At 47.4% G+C, this 26,454-nt stretch overlaps 1 pseudogene; it reads right to left on the bottom strand.

Annotated features, from left to right (window-relative positions):
• Window positions 1-812: 812 nt before the first annotated feature.
• Window positions 813-3,077, bottom strand: LOC146177737 (uncharacterized; annotated as a pseudogene).
• Between the last annotated feature and the right edge of the window lie 23,377 nt (window positions 3,078-26,454).

Here is a 26,454-nt window from a genome sequence, read left to right as displayed (position 1 = left end):
CAAACGCCTGATCATTTACAAGTGAAGAATTTAGCTTCTAAAGCTCCCATTGCGGCCTAAATTTTGAACAGTAAGTTCTCCCGAGCCGAGAAACCACCACACAATGATCTGAAAACGAAACCGCTACAGTTTCACACAACAAATCACGGGAAATCAGCGTGGAAGAAACAGAAATCTTGTCTAGGCGCGCGTGGGACCTCCCCTGGATATGCGTGAATAGTGGAGTTGCATGACATGAGGCCCCTGTATCAATGAGTCCTGAATCATCTATAACACGCGACAACACTTCGCCACTTCTGTATCTGTGTACACTAGGCCCAGCACGATAATTCATGCAACATACACAATTAGTCTCCCATTAGCACAACATTCTTATCACAATCTAGGAGGTTAGTCATGGCTTCAAACGTATCAACACGCTCAGCTGCACTATTAAAAGCATCAATGTTGATAAGTCTTCATGGCTTCCCGTGGAGCAAAAAATCACAACTCATTAGCCGCCCATCAGAGTCAGTATAGTAAGATAACCCAGAATAAGGGAGAGCCCTTCGCAGAAATAGGAAGCTACCCGCCGAAAAACCAATAGCATGCGTCACAATAACATTGTAATCAGACAAAAAGGGTCCTAGTGCCCTCTCTGTGTCCTGCTCACTCAATCTTCGTTTCCTGGACGGCGACAAAATCAAGCCGCCTGCTGCTGAAAAGTCGACGAAGTTCCACCTGCTTCTGATGAGACCTAAAGCCTCCCACGTTCCAAAATAACGGCTTGAGGGGCAAGTTGGTGCTGCATCGTATTCAGAAATGCGGCGCAACAAACACAAACACAAGAGAAGATACACAACACACACGCACATTCAGCGTTGCAAACACTAGCTCCTCAGAGGTCGCCATGGTGACCACACAAGGACTAACTAGGCTTGCATTTGTCTCTCCGGAGACGGCGACGTCGCCTCCGGACCTCCACCACGACTGCGGGAACGCGAACGTTGGCACTTCCCCTTGTGTTTTGACGTGCGCCGGCGGCGGCGATGCTTCACGCTTACCAGATCATCATTTTCACTCGCGTCAGATGCGCATTTTCTCTTGCGCTGATGAAGATGCTCTTCAACAAGAGGGACGGCCTCAGCTGCAGGTAGAGTGGGCTGACCTGCAAGCTCTTCCTCGGCGTTGACCTCCGTGGCTGGAGTAACCGGGGCGGTATCTTTGGCAGCATTAGAACAGGTGGCAGGCTCCTTATCATGTGCCGGATTCGGCGTCTCATATCGAAGCAGCGTCTTACTTTCCTTGGAGTCACCTTGAGGAACAACCGTTGTATTAGCTGTGGTAGCCGTGTCCACAGTAGCAACTGAGAGGACACCAGCCGCGTCAAGCACTTCTGTGGCGTCCATAATATGCTCTTGTATGACGTCTTCCGGTGGCCGCACACAATGCCGCAACTTGTACGCATAGGTAACGATGCACTCTTCTACGGTGTGACCGAACCGTCGGCAGTCGTCACAATGCGGAGTACGGCAGTGCCTACGGATGTGGTCAACACGGGTGCATCGGAGGCAGAGCGGTGGCCTCCCTGGTATTAAAACAAGGCTCTGTATACCACAAATAGTCAGTGCATGCGGGACGTCGCCAACGCCGACTCCTTCAGCGAGAGACACAACATCATCCCGGTTCAGCGTTCTCAAATCTTCCATGTCCGCCACTTTAAAATTTTCCGTCGAAATGGAAGTCACCTTCCCGTACGCCTGTAGTGCCTCACGTATGAAGGCATCTTCCAAGCGTTCGGGAAGCCACAGAAGGTTCAATTTCACCACGTTTTGGTTCTGGGTCCACAACGACACAACGGCGGCTCTTAACGACAAGATCACCGCAAGCCACCAATTTCTCTTTCGATTGTGCAGACTTGCAGGTGACCATCCATACATGAGACATTTGAAATTGGCCAATTGAACTAATTTCCTTGAGGTCCACAACATTCTGACGGGAGTCTCTGAAGTCTTGTGCCCGGTACGGGCGTCGGGCAAGGTCCGCATGCAAGAAAACGGAGTCAGCGACCAGCTTACCTGCTGGGAGACGGGGCAAAACAATCCGGTATTCATTGCTGCTGGCATTAGCCTGAGCAGTACCTCGTCCAGAGGCCGATTGAAGCCTTTGAGTTGAGAACATCGCGAAACGCAACCGCTTTGAACAGCGTCTTCGTCTTCTTCACTACTCTGTATACAGTGGTTTAGAGTTACAATGGTTGTTATTCAGTATGTGTAGCTAATTTTCCTTTTTCGTACTTCGTATATTTTTTTCGCTGTAGAGTTGATGGCCGTAATTCACTGATCGCCCTTTAAACACGCTGAATCTTTTTCCAGGCTATCACGATGGTTTACGAATGTCTCGTATTTTTATAATGCGTCGCTTTATTGCAGGCAAACCTCAAGATATAATTTTCTAGTGCTGATGTGTTTTTCATCGTCTACGAACGCTTGTAAGTTTTCCTACATACAGAGATATCCGGTGCACTAAATACTTTTAATACAGGGCGTTTCAGCTTGACGTGCTACGAGTGGAGCCGCGACGTCAATGAATACACTTCCAATGAGCGGTCTCAATACGTAAACATTCGAGAACGCGTCGCCCGGTGCGCGGCTATCTGCGCGTCTTTCGATGGTCAGCGATGTTTGTTTATTTTATATCGAGCAGTTTTTTGTCATTGCTAGCGAAACGATACGTTCGTGCTTCCACTTTCGTGTTGAAGGTGGCAGATCTTCAGTCGCAGATATGAAGACGCACCGCAAGATCGTACGAGCTGCAGTGACTGTTGCACGCCCAAAAGCAACGCGACGCGCGTACATGCTTCCTAGTGCACACTTCAACGGCTTCGTATTTTCGAGGTATTTGTGAAACAATGCGTGTCTTCGTATAGAGAATAGTTCTATATGTTTGGTATCATGCTTATTTAGTGCGCTGGCGTGTCTGGCATGGTCATTCTGGTTGCGTTTCATCGATCGGCCCGGCTTCTGTTCAGAAGTGGAAAAACTCTGCCCGGTATCAGTTCCGGAAATGACACGTTCGTCCGGTTTTTGGTTAATTGATACAGGCTTAACGAAATTAAACCGCGCGGAGCTCTCATTTCAAAAATTCCTGTATAGTCCGCGGCCTTTGTTTCACAAGAAAAACTGGACGCCAGGCTGCAAAAATCATGCAGAGCTACAGAATAATACAATAATATTTGAAAACGAAAAAAAAAGAATAAAAAGACAGAAAAATGGAAAAGAAAAATATTTGCGCGTTTTTTAGACTTCGGTCTTCTCGGTCAGCAAGCACGCACTTTAACCCCTACACCACGGAAGCATACGGAGGCAGCGGTTATATTTCTGCTTATGTAGTCTACACTGCTCTTTCGTAGTTTGTGTATTTTTGTAGCCTGTAGAATTTGTGGTTGTAATTGAACGATCGCCATTCAAACACGCTGAATCTTTTTCCGGGCTATCACGCAGGGTTATCCGTGTCCCGCATCTTTACAATGTATCGCTTTCTTGCAGACAAACCTCGGGATGTCACAATTTACTAGTGCTTATGTGTTTTGTCATCGTCTTCGAACGCGCGCAATTTTGCTACATATAGATATATGCGGTGCACCAACTCTTGTAATACTACTTGTTTTAGCTTCACCTGCTGCCAGCGGAGCCGCTACATCAATGAACTTACTTCTGACCAAGTGTTTTGCGTACGTAAACACTCGAGGAAGCGACTCCCAATGTCCGGCTGACCTGTGCATATTTCGATTGTCAGCGATATGTTTCATTTATTCTCGAGCGTATTTCATCCTCGCTAACGAAACACTACGTTCTTGCTTGCACTTTCGCGTTGAAGGTGGCAGATCTTCAGTCGCAGATATGAAGATGCACCGCAAGTTCGTACAAGCTGTAGCGACTGTTGCACACGCAAAAGCAAAACGCGATGCGTTTGTGTACTTGCTAGCGCACCCATCTTCTTATCTTCTAGGTATTTGAGAAAAAACGCGTACTCCACATATACAGAAAAGTTGTAACGTATAATATGTATGGTTTCATGTTTATTTAGCACAAAGACATGTTCCGACGTGGTCATCCTGGTTGAGCTTCACGATCCGCCCGAATTGTGTTGAGAAGCGAAAATACTCTGTCCCGTATCAGTTTCATTCATATCGGGTTTGTCCGGTTTCTGTTAAACCTGACGTGGCCTGTCTTGTGTATGAGGTCAATACAGGACTGGTCCGCCATTTCATATCCATACCGGACTGGGATGTCATGTATGAGATGCATAATGGAAATGGTCCGCCCTGTATTAACTCTATACCGGACCGTACCGTCCGGATTCAAACTCATACCGGACATGACCTGTCCGAAATAAACCCGAGTAAGCTTCGTACAGGACTGGTCACACCGGAATGAAATTTATACGGGATAATACAGGAGCGGTTCAATCCCGTTTGTCGCGATATGGGATTTTTCTCTAGGGGAAGCACATGTAGCCGCAGCGGTGGCTCTGTAGCTTTGGCGTTCGGCTGCTAGCTGACCCCAAGATCATCGGTCAAATTCTTGCAGTGGTAGAGAATTTTTATGGGAACAAAAAGCAAATATACCCTGGTTCTGTGCAACGTCGGTGGTTTAAATTAAACGGATCCCTCCACGAGGGAGATTACGCATATTCCATGTGCAGCTTCAGAACATACAACAATGCACACCATTCCATATCAAGATAGCCCCACATGGTTTAGAGTCTATCTCATATCGTTGCCCAAGTTAGTCATGAGAGGAATGTAGACATAGGTAGAGTTTGAAATGCCAGAGTCCACTTAGTGTAAGCTTCCGTACAAGCTTAGTACAAGGCGATGCTTCATGGCGCCTGCCTTCTTGGTTCGTTTACTGCTTGCACTCTACTATATTTTGAAAGAATTTCAAAATTAATTAAACTTTGTAATGATGTACCTATGACAATGACTAGTCTACTTTGTGAACAACAGCTGTGAGTACACTTAAGCTCCGCCATCAAGGGCTGCGTGCATGTAGTCTTTGCTCGCTTATTTACCATTTATCAATCCCCAAATTCCTGCCTCTAATATATCATGCATATTGATTAGGTACAGTACAAAGTAATTACGTCCTCCAGCTACCGGTCGTCCCTATTGCAAAAACCAGTGCCACTGGTCCCAGCGCCCCAGCGCCATACCTGATTATGGTCCCAGTATGACGCTGGAAACTGGGCGCACTGGAACGCGGCATACTGACGCTTTGCACTGGCGGCACTGTTCGCCCGGAGAAAAAAAGGCGTGGGATAGAAATTAAAAAGTAAAAAGTAACGAAACAAGTTAGGTCCATAAAAAAACCTAAAAACTGAGTAAAATAAAGAAAAAAAAATGACAGCACCAAACGCGCTTCGAACTCAGTCCCTAGGCACATACTAACCCGTAGCTCAGCACGCTAACCACTTGGCCACGCCGTGAATTTTTTTTTCTTTATTGCATGGAAAAACTTCCGTAAAAAGGAACAACTCCACTTACTTAAACATGTCCATGTCTAAAGTTACCGGGCTGCTTAATACGAGCCCGTCATATCCTCAGCCCGACAATGCACAATCATTAGAACATCAAAAGTCTGGGAGACATACACATGCGTCTAGATACGGCATCCAGTTTGGAGGTTCTTCACGTGCAGCATATACACTTCTCACCAAAGCACACTGCTCCCGAAACACGGATTTCGACGATCTTGGTGGCTCTGCATGCCTGTCGATCATGCGGCTTTCCCAAAGGCTGAACAGTCCCATCAACACAAATAGATCGTAAGGCACGACAGAGTTTTTGTCAGGAGGCAAAAATCTAATTGTATAAGGCGTAATTTCAATGTCCTTTTTAAGAGTTCTTTGTAGTATGTCCCAAAAGCACATAGCATCACGGCACAGAATAAAGCAATGCTCAATTGTCTCAGGCACGTTACAGAGACGACAATTTACCGACCAGGGCACAAACATCTCCTTATTGTGAAGAAATGTCTTGACAGGCAACGTCGCTATATGTAATTTGAAAATGAAGGTTTTTGCAGCTGCCTGAATGCACATTTGGCTAACACGCTTTAGAACAGTGGTGTCCTAAAACCCCAGATAAGGCTGCCGATACAACGGTGTAGGGAACAGACTCAGTGAGAGCCTGGGTCATCTGCTTTCTCGAGAGGCTATACAGGTAATCTACAGAGAAACGCACAGTGAGAAAATTGAAAGTGTCAGCAACCTCCTTAAGGAGTATCCATAAATGCCCCTCACGAGCCTGCCCAGTTGGTGCGAATAAGTAAGGCAAATGTGGACTAAGGCGCCTTATGAGCACAGTTACAAGAAACGGATGGTTTGCCGATTTGAAAAAGAAAAAACGGGAGACAAGTTGATGCACAAACAAGTGAACAAGGCAAACTCCACCAGACTCTAAGGGAAGAAACAAGTTGTCACGCCGCATGGGCTCCCATTGAGAGCGCCACACAAATGTTGCAAATATTCTGTGTATAACTTGTACTTTGCTCCTCGCACAATGCAGGACTTGAAGGACATACGCAAGCTTTGCAAACAAAAATATATTATAGACCTGTGCCCTAGCAAACACTGAGAGTTCCCTACCCATCCAAGCCTGCGTTTGTCGCCGCATAGGCACGATTTGTGAATCCCAGTAGGCTGCGCTGTTACGAACTTGGTGCAGCGGAACCCCTAGGTACTGAAGAGGACTACAGTCCCAGCATATGCCTCCAAACTGGCTTGGTCTAGTGCCCCAGTGTCCCAACCAAAAACCTTTGGATTTATCGAAATTAAGGGCCGCGCCTGATACATCGCAGAACTGTTCAGCCAAGTGTTCAAGTACACTCTTTTCGTCAGAACAAAAGAGGGCGATATCGTCCGCGTAAGCTAAAATCTTAACTTCACATTGAGCCAGAGAGAAACCACGGATGGCTGCACTGTTAATTACACTGAGACAGAGGGGTTCCAGATATAAGCCAAACAACAGTGGAGACAGTGGCCATCCTTGACGAACAGATGATTCCAGTGGTATTGGTTTCGTTAGCTCCTGATTAACAATTAGTCTTGTATACGAGTTCATATAGCACAGCCTTATGCCTTTGAGCAAAACGTCACCAATGTTTGCATTCTCCAAGACCGCGAACAAGAAATTGTGCCGAACTTTATCAAACGCCTTCGCCAGGTCAATTTGAATCAGAGCTACTTGGCCTGTCTCATCTGATACTGTCTCGATTACTGAACGTGCAATATGGATGTGTGTTTGAATACTGCGCCCTCTGATACCACACACCTGATGCGAACCTATCAAGTCCATGATAACCAGGTGCAAACGAGAACAAAGGACCTTGGCAAAAATTTTGTAATCAACATTACAGAGGGAAATTGGACGATATCCTTCAACAGTTTTCAACCGATTAGTATCTTTCCTTTTGGTTATTAATATTGTGTGGCCTGAATAGAAAGTGGGAGGCAGGAAACCCACATCATAAGATGCTTGGAATACTTCCATCAAAACAGGCATTAGGCAAGGCGAAAATGTTTTATAAAATTCGCTAGTAATACCATCTGGGCCAGGAGATTTCTGGTTCTGAAGGTCTGAAATGGCTGATTTAATTTCTTCCAAAGTGATGGGTCCCTCTACTACAGCACATTTCTCATCGTCTAGTCGAGGAAAGTTCTCAAGTAAGGAATTATAATCGAAACCCTGATTTGGATCTTTACAACTGCCGAACAGCTTTCGATAATAATCATAGAAAGCAGCAAGAATACTAGGAGCATCACTATATGTGCAACCACCATACTGAATTTCCAATATTTCCTTCGTAAGAGCATTCTCTCTTTCATCACTGAGGGCCCGACGTGAAGGTTGCTCGTCAAGAAACCTTCGAGTCCTAGATCTTATTAGGGCCCCCTTGTATCTTTCCGTCGCAATTTGTTGAAGCTCTGCCTTTACGTTATTAATTTCTTCAACATAGGCACCCGGGCTAACCCTCTCTAGCTCATGTAGCTCAGTTAGAGTGCGCCCAAGCTCACGAAGGTGGTGTCTCTTTAGGAACGCGATTCTTGCAGAGGCTTCAATTGCTAAGTTTTTGGTTTCCTGTTTGAACAAGTCCCATTTTTGAAAAACTGACAGATCCAATGTTTGCATTGGATACACGCCGAGAACTGGATTTCTTCGAAACATTTGTGCATTTTATGTCATGACCCGCATTTATAAGGTTGGGACTTTATGTTTCGCAGTCTACAGGTTATCGCTACCGCTCTAACAATTACAACTTCTTGATCATTGGAGCTTGCTGTCTGCTCTCAGCACTTGCAAATGATGTTCTGGGTGCCTTTGCGCGCTATTTTGTGCACTGGAATCATTTTAACATGTGGAGTTTGACATCGCTGGCAAATTTACCAACGCCGGCTCTTCGGTGGTGCTCTGCTACCGTGGGCGTAATTTTCGCTGAACACGGAGCTTTAGTACAAACCTTCAAAGAAAAAAGTGCGACCAAGCTTCAATACCGGCAAGTGCCGCAGCGATGACCCTATATTGCGAGTAACTATAAACCTTATTTGTATGTAAACATTTCGGGAAGCGTTGCGATGACAGAGGGCTCGGCTGCTTCATACGCAGAGTAAGAAGGAGCGCAAAAGTTTGAGAAACACGCCAAATATTATGCATTACAAGCGCTGTGTGTTGTTGTTTTTTCTCTTATGGGCCCATCGCTCGGTAAACTACTCTCTTCCTCGTTTTAGTTTTTCTTTCTGCTGTTTATACTGGGCCGTGGTGCAGGCTACGATCGCCTGCGATTGAGCCCGCATTTAACATTTTTGTAGTAATCATTGTGTTAGAGTGCCCTTAAAATCAGCTGTGAAGTTTGTTATGCTTGGTAGCCCACATTATTCAATTCCAGCTTTAGTTGTGCGTTAATCGTCAGTGTGTCATGAGATAGAGGCGCGGCAGTCATGGCCTCTCTCGAAACGATCGAAACGACCTATCGAAACATGGAAACTCTAGAAAAAAAGACACTGCCTTTGTTTTCTTACAAATGCGCAACGCCTTCGAAGCAAAAAGCGCTTGCTTGAACCATATTTTTCATATGCGCCCCGATAGTCGATTGCGAGTACGCTGTTGCCCTGTTGGCCCCTGAGGGATGCTACTCCGGGTGACGCCGCTGGCCGCACCGCCTATACTGGGACACTGGGACCAGTGCGGCTCCAGTGCACATACAGCGCTTATCCCAGTGCATCGCGGATGCCAGCGACCCACCCAGCGTCAAAAAGCTAATACCAGCGTTTTTCTTCCATCGCACCAGTGCAACCAGTGTCTTCCCGTTACTGCTCCAGTGAATATCGCAGACCTCCAGCGTGCCCAGCAGATCCAGTGCAAAACCAGCGCGGAAATCGTACTGGTTTCGCACTGGAGACGCTGGTTTTTGCAATAGGGGTAGGTTACCGTCCGACATACACAGCCCCGCTTTAACCAAGCCGTATGAACTTGCCTGCGTGGCCTGGGTGTAGCTTACCTGACTCAACATCAAAGAGCACTATAAGGTTGACTCTTATTTCACTTTTCCAGCTCCAGTGAAAAACGACTTGACAACTTCAAACTTTCCGACGTCATGTAGTCTCGTTAAGTGCTCGGCCTAGTCAGCTGCAAGCTCCCACCTGCTCATTGTACATATGGCATAGATGGGCGCGTGATTGTCGTTTACATTTTTCTGGATGGCCGCAAGACTCGTTTTGTCAACGTGTACGCGCCAGTCACGCGTAGTCTGACAAACGAGTTCTTTCGATCCATCATGACATACTTTCTCGACGACGTGCCCCACTTTCTGCTCGGGGATTTCAATTGTGTTTTAGACACAATGCGCGACATCAGGGAGCCTGGTCAGGGCGCCTCCAATTACCACGCGAAAGAACTTGGAAAACTAGTGCGATCATTACGCTTAGAGGACGCGTGGGGCACTCTTCAAAGAGACAATTTCGAGGCAACACGAGTCTGGGGCCAGAGCGCAAGCCGAATAGATCGAGTTTACATCCCCTCCGCCATGGCACCTGACTTGCTACAGTGCGAGGTATTGCCTTTCCCACCAGGCCTTAAACTAAGTCATCACTTCCCGGTTACTCTGCGCCCTGTGCCGTGCAAACAGCCCCCTGATGTGGCGCATGGATGCAGCGGTACTACGCGATGAACAGTGTTTCACTGATATACGCCGAGAGTTGTGCTTATCTGTGGCAGCAGTTAGTGACATAACACCTGTTACCTGGGACGCGCTGAAAACACGCTGGCGCGATGTTCTTGTGAGTGCGGGGAAGGCGCGGCGTGTCGGCATGACGACCATGCTGAATGACGTTCTGCGCCGTATGCGCATCGTACGGGGCGGCGAAACGCTTACGTTCGCGATATCTCGAGACGCTGCGCGCGCGTTATCACCGCATCCTCGAAGACAGTCCTCGCGCATCACTCTTAGCGGGACCAGCAAACGTGCCGCTTGAGGATGCCGCGGACCTTGGACATGCTCGAGCCGTTGGCCAGCGCAGTAACAGGCGAACGCGCGTGGAGAGCGTCACGTTTGCGGACGGTACGACGTCTTCAAAACCCGCGGACACCCGCAAATCGATTACCTAGCATTTCGCTGCCCTCTTTTTGTCACAAGGCCTCTACCAGGAGGCGCATTTTCAAGAAACTGTCGGTTCCTTCTGTGGGCCGCTTCCTCAACTTCCAGAAGACGCATCTTCGGCACTTTGGAGGAGGTGCGTTGTGCCTTAGGCGCCATGAACCAGTCGACCGCTCCCGGTCCTGACGGACTTGTAACCGGTTTTTATTCTACTTTCTTTGACATCCTCGGTCCTTTACTTAAGCTCGTAAATTGTTTCCTCGAGAGCGGCACCAAGCCACCCTCGTTCAGTGCCGGTCGTATCGTTCTAATACCGAAGGAGGGCATGACGCCGTCGAGTCCCTCATCGTGGCGACCGATTACCCTCCTTAACACCAACTATAAGCTCGTAGCCACATTGCTAGTCCGTAGGGTGAGAATCTACCTTCAGGACTTGGTTAGCCCATGCCAATCCTGTTCGGTACCTGGACGATCGGTGTTCGCTTCGCTGACACTGACGAGAGACGTCTTCGAATACGCCTGTGCCAAACAGATCACTGGAGCTTTTGTTTCCTTGGACCAGACAAAGGCCTTCGACTGCGCAGAACATGGTTACTTGTTAGCTGTGCTCCGCTCATTTGGATTTCCTGACGAATTCGTTCAGCTCCTACGCGGCCTTTACACAGATCTTAGCAGTGAACTAGTACGGAATGGCGGAATTGCCCGCAACTTTCCGATTACGCGGGGAGTGCTTGTCAGGGGTGCCCGCTCTCTCCGGTACTCTTCATACTTTCGCTCGACCCGCTGCGGCGTAGGGTCGCCGCGGACAGGCGTATTCGAGGTTTTCCAACGGTAGGACAGGAGACTGTCGTTGTATCTGCATACGCGGACGACATTTCACTCTTCGTGCGCGACAATGACAGCTTCATTGTTTTTTTTTAACATCTTTTAAGAATACGCAGCTGTATCAGGAGCGCAGCTCAACCCGAAGAAAAGTAGCGCTCTCCGCTTCGGTCTGTTCAGGGGCCCTTTAGCCGCCGCCGTACCGTTTTTGGACGCAGTGCGTGTACTTGGCGTGCTGTTTGAGCCAAGCGGAGTCTCCCCCCGGACATGCGACGTAGTTCTCTCGCGAGCCACGCACGCCCTTTCTGAAGCAGCGAGTTTAAACCTCGTGCACGATGCTAAAGTTAGCATCGTCAAGACGCGATCGTGCGCTTTCACCTTTCATGTGGCGCGTATCGCGACAATCTCGCGCCGGGTGGTGAACAGACTCGCGTCCCTAATAGGGACTTTTGTTTGGGATGGCAGGACAGCGCTAGTCGCCCGTCACATCCTACACCTTCCGAGGAGCAGGGGAGGCCTTGGCCTTCCGTGCATCCCGACAGTGGCTCGAGCGCTCGCGTTAAGGCTGGTAGAGAGGCTATTAGCTGACGAGTCTTACCCTGGTCGCTCGCTCATCCTGTAATGGATGAGCACGGCGCGTCGTGTGCTTGCACCCGAACAATATGTCGGCCCACAAGCGGACAGACCTCTGCCTTTTTACAGCGAGGTTGCCGAGATAAAGTCGACTCTAGATGCAGACCTTTCAAATGTTAATGTTTCTGCGGGGCGCTGGCACACACGCTTCTATGTTGTACAAGGCAGCAGACATGAGATGCCTGTCGTCCTTTATTAGAAACCTCTTCGTTTATATTGTTTTCTCCTCTCTGGGGAATCGTGTTATTTTTAGTTTATTATGCATATGTAAACTATACTGTTTTGTATAGTGCTTTGTTTTGTGAGTAATGTGCGTTTTTGCATGTATGAGTGTAACCAATAAATTTTATTTTGTGTAGAGTTTATATGTGCATAGGCATGTATGTACTTATGAAGTGGATGGTCCTGGCTGTTTTGCGGGACACTCGCAAAAAGTCATGCTTCCAATGCTGCATGGGATAAGAACAATGTACTACACAAATTTAAAAGAAGAACGGACTACACCGGGGAGGAAGAATTTATGTGACGATTTTTTAGACGATTCATACTTGTTGTGAACGGCATATTGACCGCGCCTATCCATACGTACTTGGAAGGGAGGGAAGTATTTTCTAATGGTATGATGTCTGAATCCATAGAGTAATACGGCTACGCAAGTGTTATTGTTGCAAATTCCTGTATGAAACATATATTCAGTGTATGCCGTGAGCAAAAGTGGTGTACAACACTCAACCGGTGACGGAGCTCAGGAAAATTGCATTGCGATTTCATCTAACAACAGCTATCTGGGATCGAGACAATAGTGGCGGTGCCGCATTTTATCCACATGCACCTGTCACGGTCGCTGTCTCTATCGCTATATGGCATTAGTATGCTGTTTTCCCGAGCTCCGTCACCGGCTGAGTGTTGTATATCACTTTTGCTCACGACTGTACATGACTGAGTGCTTATCAGACCAATATGTGTCCCAGAGAAATGTGCCTGAGGATTGTAGATTATTAGAAAAACAAAATCTTTTAAATGGTCACTGACCCGATAGTTGTTACACGTGGAATACGGCAATGATGCACACTCTCATCTATTCTTTTCGTGCTTTCTATAGAGCCTTTATTGTAGCAGATCCAAAACTTTAGATCTATACGTGGTTTCTCTCTCCCAGGTCAGGGTGAGGTGAGAGTTTCATCAGTCATAATCTTCGAGTGCTTGCCAAATTCGCTCAATACCAATCTTACTCTCCTTGTTATTTTCCTTCATGGTCCGGATCTGCGGTTACTACCTGTCCTAAGTAGACATATCGCTTACTACTTCCCGTTCTTCGCTACCTAACGTAACTGCTGTTCCTTCCCGAAGCTGTTAACATTACCTTTGTCTTCTACATATTGATTTTCAAAGTTACCTTTTTACTATTCCTGTCTAATTCATCAATCATTCTTTGCAATTTATCCCCTGAGTTACTTAGCAAGGTAATGTCATCAGCAAATCACAAGTTTCTGAGGTATTCTCCATCTACCCTTTTCCCTAACTACTCCCGTTCCAAATCTTTGGCTACTTCCTCTAGGCAAGCAGTGAGTAGTACTGGGGAGATCGTGTCTCCTAGCCTAGCACCTTTGTTTATAGAAAATTTGTCACTTTATGCAGAACTATGGTTGTTGTGCAGCCATGTACATATCTTTCAGTACTTTCGTATACGGCTCGTCTACAGCCTGATTTCGCAATGCCTGCATTACCGCCAAGGTTTCGACTTCGTCAAATGCTTTTTTATATTCAGTGAACACTATGAATGAGGGCTGGTTGTATATTCTGAGAATTCTATTACCTGGTTAATGACATGGATATGAAGAATAGTAGAGCACACCTTTTCCGAAAACCTGCTTCATCTTTTGCTTTATTGCCATCTAACGTTTTCCTGATTTTATTAGCGATTATCTTAGCCGCTTTAGGATAAGTGAAAGCGGTTTGGCTTTGGTTTGTCTTATTTGCATTTGGTCTCATTCATTCATGACTTGTCTAATACGCACAATATACACATAAAGGTATATATGTACGTCTTTTACGGGGAACATTCGGAGCCTAGGCCACAGTTCTGTTTGAGGCTCCAGGTCACCGGATTTTTTGGCGCCGTTATTGTGCTCCGTTCTCCTAGGGCTGAAATTTGGTGCTGCGACGAAGCCCACGATGAAGCGCAGATAAAAAACGCTGACCGGAAATGCGATCAACAAATAATGGAGGCCGAGAGGCACATACGAGGACGCAATAATTGATACGCCGTGTGATCGCGACTCCTCAAGGGTCCTGGCTGGCTTATACGCTGGCTGGCCTAAGCCTGGTAGCGAAAAAGAAACTGTCAGAGATCGTATTGCAATAAGCGAGTAATTGTCACTGGCATCTTCATCAGCGTGTCCATGTAGCACGAAATTTTTTAGAAAGTTCTATATACCTTGAATTTGTTGATGTATCTTCGTCAGTGACGGAAAATTGAAAAGCCGCCCATGTGCGGAACAATGTTATATCCCGTCAATTAAATAATATATAATTAATTAGTTAATAATTTACACTGTGGTCTTGTTTCCAAGACCTTGGCAGGGTGGATACAGAAAAAATAAAAAAAAAAACGAAGTATACAAAATGCAGCAGTACATAACGGAAGACGCATGACGTCACTCACAATGTGCACACACAATCATCAGCTGAAATGCGACGCAACACAAAGGAACAACTGTGCCGGAAAAATAAATGCAATAAGATCAATCGCTACTTAAGCACAAATAAGATTCAAATAATAGCAGTGAATCTTGGGTTACAATGTCGTTAGCTAGATTGTTCCATTTATTGATACTTCAAGAAAAAAAAATGAAAACTTGAAGCAATTCTTTCTCGTAAATAATGGTGTCATTGTCAGCGAGTGGCGTTGTCGTGTAGCGTAACCAGCCGAAAAACCCATGGGGATGATATTAACACAAGGGAATGATATTAATCGAGAGCTTCCCTCCTGGTGCGCCACTTTCCCTCTTGTTTTTTTACGCCTTCCGTCCCTCTTCTCTCATGGAGAGTTTGGGGTGGCAATGGGCACAGGCATCTTAACGCCGTCTACCTTTCCTCCCAACCAATTTTCCCAAGGTTAAATGTTGTATCTTGAAGCTCGACGGCGTGTGACAAAACTAACTATGCGAGTGCGGTTGGCACCTGGCAATTGATATGCCTGTGAATGCAACGCGCTGAACAGACGTGATCTCTGACGCATACATACACATAGAAGAGCCGTAAAGCAAACAGCAAACGCAGAAAGAAGTAATTATACTCCGAAAGGCATAAACTATTATTGTTATTTGTTTTGTTTTCGGCTGATTCACCTAATTGGTAAAGACGCCTAATGTATTCTTGATCTCCGTTGCTGGTACACCATGTGAGCGAACATAAGCAATTTAAATGAAGTCCAGAGCTAAACATGTTACGTTCAGTATGGAGCGCACCTTTACGTCTCAACATGGCGAGCCCACAAAGTATTTGGCCATTGTTGTTCCTGGGGGAGCTTGTTGAGAGAACGTCTTAGTCGCGATGCCCTCTAGGAACGAGGTCTACTGAGTTCTAGACTAAGGTGGCGCAACTTGTAAATAATCTTTGAAAGCGCAGCTGTCGTGGTAGCCGCATCGTATGTCACACCGACGGCAAAAGAGCGCGTACCATGCGCACCCGTGATCTCACGGTACACTTCTCAGCCGCGCGGCGAGGAAAAAAGAAATAAGCACTAACATGTGCTAAATGCTTACGCCTAGCTTTAGTGCTTATTGTTTTTCTCGTTTGCGTTCTTGCGCCGCATCTGAGTGTAAACGCCAACGAGTTTGAGACAAGCGCGAACGCTAGGTGGTCAAAAAAGTACTTGCTGGTAAGACGGCTGACTACCGTTTTCTCCTCTGTTCATAAGATGCAGCGGTACGTCATGCCTCAACCAGAGGTGGTTGGTAAGCCTGTGCATTTTCTTTTCCACCTTCCTTCAGTCGCAGCAACCACCTAGCGGTTTTTTAAACAGTGTGTTCCTCCAAAATACTTCCCAGGTCGTCATCTGGATTCAGGGTGTTTGTGGCGGTAATGTATCAAAATTTCACTGTGGTGTTAGTGAAAGTGTGAAAATAGTGAAATAGTGAGAAATCATGACGAAACTTTACCAGAGTACCCAGGTTCGAACCCTACAGCCGGCAGCTGCATTTCGATGAATTCGATACGGTGAGGCGTCCGTGTGGGAGGTCAGTGCCCATTTAATGATCCCCAGGTTGTCGAAATTACCCCGTAGCCCTCCACTGCGACACCTCTTTCGCTCGCCACCTAGCTCCTATTGCTTATTGGGTGTCCACGCAAAAGTGCGACAGATACTGCGCCTTACCTATGAAGCAATTTACAATTTTTGTTGGAGCCATGAAATAGCTGCTATATTCTATGTCAATATAGGATGCCGCCACGGCTTAGCCTAAAAGCCCTGTGCTTCTCTTAGAAATCCCTGCACTCGCAAAATTGAACTTGTCCGCGATTGAAAAGCACATGTGCTGCGATATAAACAGTCCAATTTATCATAGTATAGCAAAATGCGTTCTGTGTGATCACGTCTTGGACACTATAGATGAGCTAACGGGTTCTTAAGCACTTTTCCTTGAAGGGCCGTATTTTGTGTACAGGCGTGTATAGGAAGTGGAGGGTCCTGTCTGTTTTGCGGGACACACGCAAAAGTCATGCTTCCAATGCTGTATGGGATAAGAACAATGTTCTACACAAATTAAAATGAAGAACTGACAACACTGGGGGAGGAAGAATTCCTCTGACGATTTTCTACAAGATTTATCTTTGTTGTGAACGGCATAGTGACCGCGCCTTTCCTTACGTACTTGGAAGGGAGGGAAGTATTTTTTAATGCTATGATGTCTGATTCCATAGGGAATACGGCACCGCAAGTGTTAATGTTGCAAAGTTCCTATATGAGATATATATTCATGAGTATGTCGTGAGCAAAAGTGGTATACAACACTCAACCAGTGGAGGAGCTCGGTAAAACTGCATTGTGACTTCATCTAGCAACACCGGATTGAGACAATAGTGGCGGTGCCGCATTTTATCCACATGCACATGTCACGGTCGCTGTCTCTACCACTATATGGCATTATTATGCCGTTTTCCCCGAGCTCCGTCACCGGTTGAGTCTTGTATACCACGTTTGTTCACGACTATACATGACTGAGTGCTTATCAGAGCAATAAGCGTCCCAGAGAAATCTACCTGAGTTTTGTAGATTATTATGAAAAATAAAATTATTTTGAAAGGTCCCTGATCCGATAGCTGTTACACGTGGAATACGGCAAGGATGTCCACTCTTTTCTATTCTCTTCGTGCTTTGTATAGAGCCTTTATTGTAGCAGATACAAAACTTTAAATTTATACGTGGTTTCCCTCTTCCAGATCAGAGTGAGGTTAGAGTTTCAGCATATACTGCTGGCATTTCTCTATTCATAAGGAACATTGATAGTTATTGGGCATTTTGGTGTCTTCTCCACACATACAGCTGCTTGGATATAACGTGCCACCTGTTGGCCCTAAGAGCCACTTACTTGTGTGTGTGCCAGAGGGAACAAATGCCTTCACTCTGCTGCAGACAACCTCGAAGCAATGAGCCGGACTTCAAGGGTCGCATAGGCGTCGTCACTTGTATTCGAAAGGCTAGAGTAGACGTACAAAAGCCCATCCCGAACTTCTCGTCCTTAAGGCTTTACGGTAATGTGCAAGTACGGAGCCGTGCATAAAGTATGCTCGAGGTGTCGCATTGAAGGCCCCAAGCATGCTTCGACAGGACGGCGGGGCAGCGACTGCGCGTCCTTGACGCCGGAACTGCCGCGCACTGCGTAGCAAGCCGAGGGTATAAAACAGCATACCGCAGAACGCCAGCGGCAGAACGCACTGGGAAGATTCAGTCTTCCCTGTACTCAGAAATTATGTCCCAAACGGCTCTTAGGCTAAGGGCTTAGCGTAAGCCCTTAGCCTAAGAGCCACTTGGGACATCATTAGCCTAAGGACTTTAGGCTAAGCTGACACAAACAAGGTGTGGAAGCCATGCAGTCAGAGCAAGCCCTAGTAGCAAAAAACTAACGCGAAATCCCTCCAAGGTGTGCAAAGAAGCGCAATGGCCTTGAAACCACCAGGAGCGGCTGCGCGAGCGCATGGCGTGAGAAAGCGCCTGCGCTCGGTTCTCTTGCGTCGGTCGCGTGATCGCCAGACCACGTGACTAGGTGTATATATAGCGCTGCAAATGCTCTCGCTTTTCAGAGCAGTGTTAGCTCCCGGCCCTCCGTGGCCGTTTTCGGCGGAGGCTCCTTTGCCACCGGCGTTTTCGTATCTGTTATGCCTGCCGACACTGCACCCGCCAACGTTTCGGTGGCGGCTGTTGCGAGGAGCTTCTTTCTCTTTGTTTCTTTTTATTCTTCTCATTACTCCTCTGTCCGCGCGAGGTGGTCGCTCAACTAGAGCTACCTGGCAGACCCGTGTATTTTCTTTTCTCGGTTGAAGGAAATTTGCGGCGCCACATGACCTAGGTATTTGCAGTGCGAAGAGCAAAGCTTATACTCTAATCACTACGTGTTTGATTTGTGCGACTCATCCGCGGTGGAGTAAGTGCACAAGCATTCCAAGGGAGCCGCACTGCAGCGGTGGAAGCGGCTATATATGCTGCCATGGGGGAAAACTTATTTGCTTTAATTGTGGTCGTCACTCTTAGCAGGAATGCGGGCCCGCGATTCTTAAGGAGCATTCACTCTTGTTCACTTATCTGACAGCCTATTACTTACGTGAGCTGCAAGTTTTGTCACGGCATTGTGGCGCTAGCGTGAGGCATCTTTTTTTTTAGCCATCATCGGAAGGACGCTCTCGTTGCTGTGTTGAAAATAGCCAGATTTCTCAAATACAGCATCGCGCTGGATATCAGCGCGTCACTTCACTTGTTGCATCCAAGCATTCATTGCGTATACCTTAGCCAAGAACCGCGACAAGCTGTGTAACGAACACCGTTGATAAGCCTGAGGGATCTGGCAGGGGGATGTGGCGGTGCGTGCCGTCGGGAAAAGAGTGCGCGAACCATACACAGCGCAAGTATTCGTAGCAGCGCGGTGCAAAGATAATGGAATGATTAGCGGGCGAAACGAATTCTGGTTAAACCTGATGCTTAATCCTCTGTCGCGTCTCTAGAAAAGACCAAATTGTAAAATGTAAATACTGAAATAGAGAAATTGCTGCCCTGGAGTTTCGCACATTCGATTACAGGGGAGTGTGCTTAATACGCGGTGTTTTATGAAAAAAAAAGTTGAGCGTTTTACCGCTGCTGAACCGAATGAGGAGGAGGAGGAGAAATACATTTAATTACACGATAAGAGTATACATGAAGATGGATTCGATCAACCCTTGAGGGGCTGGTCCTTTTTGTCCCTGGGACACCATAGGTGGGAAAAAAACAGAAAATAGCGAACTGGCCTCGAAGGGCTGGGCGTGAACGCACAAAGCATGAATACTGCAGGCGCGTCTCTCCCCAACCACGTAGGAGGATTGTAAGAAGTGAATGAGGAGTTCAACTTCGAGAGACACGTGGTAGTGTTTTTGTGAACGATACTTTTGAAAAGAACTTTATTTTCCATATTATTCTACAAAACTAAAGTACATTGTTTTTCACACTTATTGGTCTGACAAGCCCTTAGTCATGTACATACACTGAATATATATCTCATACAGGTTCTTTGCAACAATAACACTTGCTTAGCCTTCTTGCTCTATGTATTGGGACGAATCTTGACAATTCATAAGACAGCGTTTAAAAAGCTGCTAGCTCATCTATAGTGCCCAAGACGTGATCTCGCAGAAAAGAGTTTGCCATACTAAGAAAAATTGCATAGTTTATATCGCCGCACATGCCATTTCAAATATGAACCACTTGTGGGTGCGGTGATTTCTAAAAGAGGCACAGGGCTTTTAGGCTAACCCATCGCGGTATCCTGTATTGGTAGCGAATATTCCGTAACAATTCGATATATTCCGCACCATTTCATGTCTACATTAAATGGTTTATAGGAAAGGCGCAGTACCTGTCAGGCTTGTCAGCGGACAGCTGAACCCAGCCGTCAGAGAAGGGAAGTAGTTTGGAAAGAACGCGGAAAGAGAAAAAGAGGTGCCGCAGTGGAGGGCCACGGAGTAATTTCGACCACCCGGGGATTTTAGTGCTGCCGCACTACTGGCCGCATTATCGCAAATGTAAGGCGTCTTAGCACCCGCCAACGCTTTGGTGGTAGACGACGGCTGATCCCTCTTCTTTTTCTTTTTTCTCTATTTTCTCTTGTGTCAGCACGAGGCAGCGGAGGAGGAGGAGGAAAAACATTTATTTCCGCCGAATATGGCGCGGCAGCCACCTCTGGGTCCACACGCAGGCGTCCGGAGAGGCTGTCTGTCGCACCGCGGCCGGAGGACACCCGACCCCGTATAGGAGAAGAGGTCATCAGCCTCGGCCGCCAGGCGGACGGCGAATCGCTGTTTTTTCGTCGGAGCTTCTTAGCGTGGTCTCCCATTCGTTACTAGTTTTAATCGCGTTGCGCCCTGGGGCTCGAACGCATCTCCATATTACGCGATCTAATGTTGCCACGTGGTCGCAAAATTTGCAAATTGCGATTTCTGCACCGACCCTCTTCCGCCCTCTGGCACCCGTCCAACTCCTCCACAGGGGCGAAAAGAAATTTCGAGCTTGGAGTCTTCTCCTGTCGTATGATTCCTTTTTACTCAGGGATCTATCCGGTGGCGGATATATCCTCCGGTCTTTCTCCAGGTTGTCGGTTACATCCCTAAACGTACCAATACATTCTTTGCTTTTAGACGTTCTTGTGGAGGCGTCCGCAGCACCCCGAGGTAGCGAGGAGCAGGCGAGCATGTGGGCAGCCTCGTTGCCGGCGAGACGGGCCTGTGCTGGGGTCCAGATTATGGTCACGCTTTCGGCGAGAGACGACTCGTTCAGAATTTTTGCAGCATGATTGCTGACTCTATCCTTGCTAAAATTCCTAACCGCCGCTTTGCTATCGCTGATGACGTGTTTCACGCCTGGTCGTACAATGGCAATGGCTATTGCAATCTCCTCCACCTGTACCGGCGGTAGATCTCGGATTCTTTCGATTCCTATGGCGATCCCGGTGTCTAATAAGGCGACCGAGGTTTCGTCGCCTTCTTTCCCGATCGAAGCATCGGTGTAGGCGACCGATCCCGGCAGGAGTTTGTCCAATTAGTTAGCGAGGTGCTTAGCTCTGCTTTTCCTCCTCACTTCGTCGTGTACGGGGTGTATGTTCTTCGGTATGGGCGAGACGTATAGATGCTTTCTGATTTCTCGATCTATATATATGCTTTCTCTGACACTTTCGCCTTCCCCGCGCGCTAGTAGGTTTACCCAGTCGAGGATTTGTCAGCCCGCCGCCGTTCCCGCGAGTCGCACTGTCTGGGACAGCCTAACCTCCGCAGCTAGCTAGCTCTTTCCACTCATTATGCAACCACATTTTCTCTAGAATGTCGTTAGAAGTAATTATGGGGAGTACTAGAGCGAACTTCGTGCATCTCTTAATTATGGTGTTTAATTCGCGTTCTTCGGTCTTGTTGATATTTAGGAATGGAGTCCCGTAGCAGATTCTGCTAGTGACAAAAGCTTGTACGAGTCTGAGTCTACTAGCCTCCGTGAGACCACTCCTTCTGTTGGACGTCTTCTTAAATAATGTAAGTACGAGCTCCGCCTGATCTTTTAATTTCTTAATCAGGCTTTTGTTACTACAGCTGCGGTTGATAATCATACCTAATATTCTAATTTCATCGACTTTCGGGACTTTGTTCCTGTTTACTTTATTTTGATATCTGTAGTTATCTTCCCATTACTGCTGGTCATTACCTGGAGCTCCGAGTTTTCTGGCGAACAGCATAGACTTACGTCCTCCGCGTGTTTGCTGATTATATCTGCTGCCTCTTGGAGCCTGGATGTGATGTACGAGTCGTTCCCTCCGCACATCCAGACGGTCACATCGTCCGCGTAGATGCTTTGCAACTCTCTTTGCAGCTTTGATGCTAAGTACCATTTTTTAACCATGTACGTTTTCAGTTTTGGTAATTTGTCATCCCACATGTCAATGTAAACGTGTAATAAAACTTTTGCTAGACAAACCATTTTTTAAGACAAAGAAAATGATGAGAAAACCTTTGCGCCTTGTGCGTCAATGGTTTGGTAGTTAATGCTTTTCTTTTCGACTATGCAATTGAGGCGGCACCAAAGCAAAAAATTGCCGACGATTACGTTACTTCCTAATGCGAAATTTGAGAGGAGCTCATCAGTTGTTTCAACTTTTCGATAGATTGATGTATGCGTTTCCGCGTTGGGGTGCGGCTGCGTTTCGACTGAGGTGAAACGAAGAGGCGTCCGCGAGGTGTGCCATGTAACTGCAAGTTCCCCAGGTGGTCGAAATTACTCCGTAGCCCTCCGCTACGGCTCCTCGTTCTCTCTTTCCACTTTGTCTCTCACATTCCTCCCTTGCTCTACGGCGCGGTTCAGATGTCCACAGAAACCTTGTGACAGATACTGCGTCTTACCTTTGATGTGAACCAATTATTATTATTATTATTAATATTAAAATGGTGTAGGGGAAAATACGCACTCTCTTTTGTACTGAAATTCCATTTCATCTATTGCTTCCTTAAGTGCAAGAAGGCATTACTTAAGCAGGGGAGTATCAGTCTTCATACTGCGAACTTCCTTGAAACAAAACACAACACAGAAAGCACAACATGGTGTCAGCTTCGTATATGCGTTAATCGCCTGGTGACGTCATCACCAGTCGTGACGGCATGAGGTGATGTGACATCATGACGACTGATGCTTGTGCAAGTTGGTATGCCATTTTCTGAAGAACAGCGCGACTTGGACAAGGACGGAAGGAAGACAACACGGACAGGCGCTGACTTGCAACTGATGTTTATTGCTCGGAACGTAGTAATATATATATATATATATATATATATATATATATATATATATATATATCAGGCTCCAAACAACAAAAGAAAACACGGAAGCGATACACATTTGATTATACACTTGAAAACACGTGTGATGCCACCACGCCACTTCCCTGTAGCTAGATATCTAAGTTCCTTTGCTGACAACGCCGAGGACGCGCTGCTGACACAGGCGTCATTTGGCCATGCGATTTGTGCGCCCTCAATAATTTCACGGGTTATCTTGTCCCAATGCCTATTTAACACTATTGTTATTTGGAAATAAGGCTGGCAGTCGTTACTTTTACAATCTCTGCAATGGATGCGGAGATGCCCTTTAACGGAGTTAAAAACATTACTATTGTGTTCTCTTGTTGTGTTATCTACTCCATCCCACTATCTTGCTGCAAACAGTACGTCGGCCAGACGGGCAGATGCCTTAACGAGCGCTTAAGAGAACACAATAATAATATCTGCGGCGCAATTCATCTGGCGCTTCCTCGAACGCCACACAGACTCAGTGCAGTAGGCATCAGCAGCGTTTCAAATTGGTTTACAGGAAAGAAAAGGCGCAGTATCTGTCACAATTCTCCGCGGACACCTTACCCGAGTCGTAAGGAAAAAGAGAAAGGGCTTCAGAACACCGCGCAACAGACGATTTCGCCTCATCGCACTTTAGTAGTCCGAAGTGCTCGCGATGGCATAAATAAAGCTGCTCTCATTGCTAAACAAGAATGACCACAACAAGCTCAGCTACGCAAACGTACCTTTCGCAACGTGTATCCTGGCATAGCTGAGCTAAGCCACTGCCATTTTTTTTTTCCATAACGAACATTTAAAATAAAGCACGATCTCTCACCGCTGTATTGTGGTTGCATGACTGCCACACATACAAGATGTGGCAGCCGTGTATACAGATAACTGATTGATTTATCGGAAGGGAAAGCGCGGTAGCTGTTTCACTTCTTATCTGCGGACACCTCAAACGCACCTTAAGGGAAGGGAGGAAGGTGGGAGTGAAGGTGGAAAGAGAGAAAGAGGAGCCGTAGTGAAGGGCTATGGAGTAATTTCGACCACCTGGGGACCTTTAACGTGCGCTGACATCTCACAGCACCCGGACACCTCCTCGTTTCGCCTCCATCGAAACGCAGCCGCCGAGTTCGGGTTCGAAACCGGGTGACTCCGGCACAGTAGTCGGGCGTCTTACCACCGTGCAGTCAGAGCAAGCCCTTGAAGCAACAAATTAACGCGAAAACCCTCCGAGATATAACTTCCAAGGTCTGCAAACATGCGCAATGGCCTCGAAACCACGAGCTGCGGCTGCGCGTGCGCATGGCGTGAGCATGCGCGTGCGCTCGCCTCTCTTGCGTCGGTCGCGTGATCGCCAGACCACGTAGCTAGCCCTATATATAGCGCTGCAGCTGCACTAGCTCTTCAGAGCGGTATTAGCTCCCGGCTCTCTGTGGCCGTTTTCGGCGGAGGCTCCTTTGCCACCGGCGTTTTGGTGGCGCATGACGGCTGTTGCGAGGCGCGTCTTTCTGTTTGTTTTTTACTTTTTATTCCTGACACTACTCCTCTGTCCGCGCGAGGCGGCGTCGGTCGCTCAACTAGAGCTAGCTGGCAGACCCGTGCATTTTCAAGGTAAATGTGTAATAAAACTTATTCTAAACAAACCATTCTTTACGCTAAAGAAACATAGGAGAAAACCTTTACGCCTTGTACATCCCTGGTTCGGTAGCTAATGCTTTTTATTTTCTGCTATGCAAGTGAGGCGCCAATAAAGAAAAAAAAAATGCCGACTATTACGTTACTTCCTAATGGGAAAATTGAGAGCAGTTCATCAGCTGTTTCACCTTTTCGATAGATTGAGGTATGCGTTTCGGCTAGGGCGGTGCAAATATCGAGATACGCCGCCACCGATCCGGCGCTCTGATTGCAGCCGCACAGGGGTGGCACTAGAGGAGGAGCGAAGAGAGAAATTAAGTTATCGGGAGGTCGTGGGCCCATAGAAACGTTGCACGACGAATAGATAGGCAGCAGCTGAATGATGCCGCTGACGCTGCTAGCTAGTCAAGTCGACTTGGCCCTGCGTTTCGGCTTGTGATACACGCACCGGGATCAGCTGAAGCCGAGCCGGCGCTTGGGCCCCCGGAGAATACCCTCGACGCCACTAAAAAAAAGGGGGGGGGGGCGCTCGCGCGGTGTCGCCGCCGAGGAGGAAGTGGGAGGGGGTGCCCCATGGCGGTGGTACAGTGGTAAGACGCGTGACTACTGCGCGGGAGTACCTGAATTCCATCCCGAAAGAGGGGAGGCCTCCCCGATTCACAGATCTGCTAGAACACTACAGGCTGTTCGATGTGCATTGCCACCCCCTGTACCCTGTCTATTCAAGAAGCAGCAACTTACCGCCGCCTGCAAACTAATACCTTTGTTACTCAATTTTCCTAAACTTCCGGTACTCCTGCCTTTATTCCCCTGACTGCCCACATCGCGTTGAACGGGCAACGCTCTACCATATGGTTTGGGCGTGCCAAATTATCCCTTCTCTCAGTCCACTCTCCCACCCCTGCATTGAAGATAGGGAGGCCACCCTGCAGAACCCCTGCCCGGAGCGCCAGCAATGACTTGTTCGCCGCGCTGTTACTGCAGCCGCGGCCTACGGGACCCTGGACTGAGGGTCCCCCCCGCTGAATAAATAAAGATGTTTTATTGTCCTCCTCCTCCTCGATCCCGACAGCCGGCGGCTACATTTCGATTGAGGCGAAACGGAGACGCGTCCGCGAGGTGTCCTATGCCAGTGCAAGTTGAAGTTCCCCAGATGGTCGAAATTACTCCGTAGCCCTCCACTGCAGCTCCTCTTTCTTTCCGCTTTCTCTCTCACCCTCGCTCTACGAAGGCCTAATTTGTTCAAGTGTTGGGCGTCTTACCACTGCACCACCCCGGCGGGGCGTTCAAACACTTGAACAAATTGTTTGATCGCCCCGTCGGGGTGGTGCAGTGTTAAACATACATCAGTAAAAGATTAATGCAATAAAAAAAAGCCGGGGTGATGCAGTGGTATGTCGCTCGGCTTCTGTGCCGGAGTACCCGGGTTCGAGCCCGACCTAGGCGGCGGCGTTTCGATGGAGGCGAAACGAAGAGGCGTCCGTGTGCTATCCGATGTCAGCGCACGTTAAAGATCCTCAGGTGGTCGAAATTACTCCGTAGCCCTCCACTACGGCTCCTCTTTCTCTCTTTCCACTTTCACTCCCACCTTCTTCCTTTCCCTACGGAGTGGTTGAGATGTCAACAGAAAACAATAAGACAGTTATCGCGCCTTTCCCTTCCTATAAGT

Source organism: Amblyomma maculatum, chromosome 10 (assembly GCF_055883805.1).
Source record: "Amblyomma maculatum isolate TAMU_Amacu chromosome 10, ASM5588380v1, whole genome shotgun sequence".
Classification (NCBI taxonomy): Eukaryota; Metazoa; Arthropoda; class Arachnida; order Ixodida; family Ixodidae; genus Amblyomma; species Amblyomma maculatum.
Note: the sequence above shows the minus strand (reverse complement) of the source record. Positions and strands in the feature narration are given on the sequence as shown.